Raw genomic sequence first — 352 nt, 5'->3', positions numbered from 1 at the left:
AAGTTTTTAAGGTAAGATGATAAAAAAATGAATATTCTACAAGATATTTTGTAATTTACGTCTAAATATTGAAACTTTCAAACCTTAATAACTCAAAAAGTTCTTAACAAAAAAATACTTTATTATAGTGTTTTGGAAAGCTCTCGAGATAACCTACAAGAATATGTAACGAGAAATAGTAGGTTCCATTTAAGAAATTGAAGGTAACCTTCATGTGACCTTCAAATTACTCTTCAAGGTCAAACCTATGGTACCATCTTATGTCCCCCTCGAAACCATACAACTTTTGTCTGAAACATTTTTTCATATCTCTTTTAGTTTTTTAAAAAATCGACTGTATAAATTAAAATGG

Source organism: Vollenhovia emeryi, unplaced genomic scaffold (assembly GCF_000949405.1).
Source record: "Vollenhovia emeryi isolate VEMERY1.0 unplaced genomic scaffold, V.emery_V1.0 DF939151.1, whole genome shotgun sequence".
NCBI classification, from domain to species: domain Eukaryota; kingdom Metazoa; phylum Arthropoda; class Insecta; order Hymenoptera; family Formicidae; genus Vollenhovia; species Vollenhovia emeryi.
Note: the sequence above shows the minus strand (reverse complement) of the source record.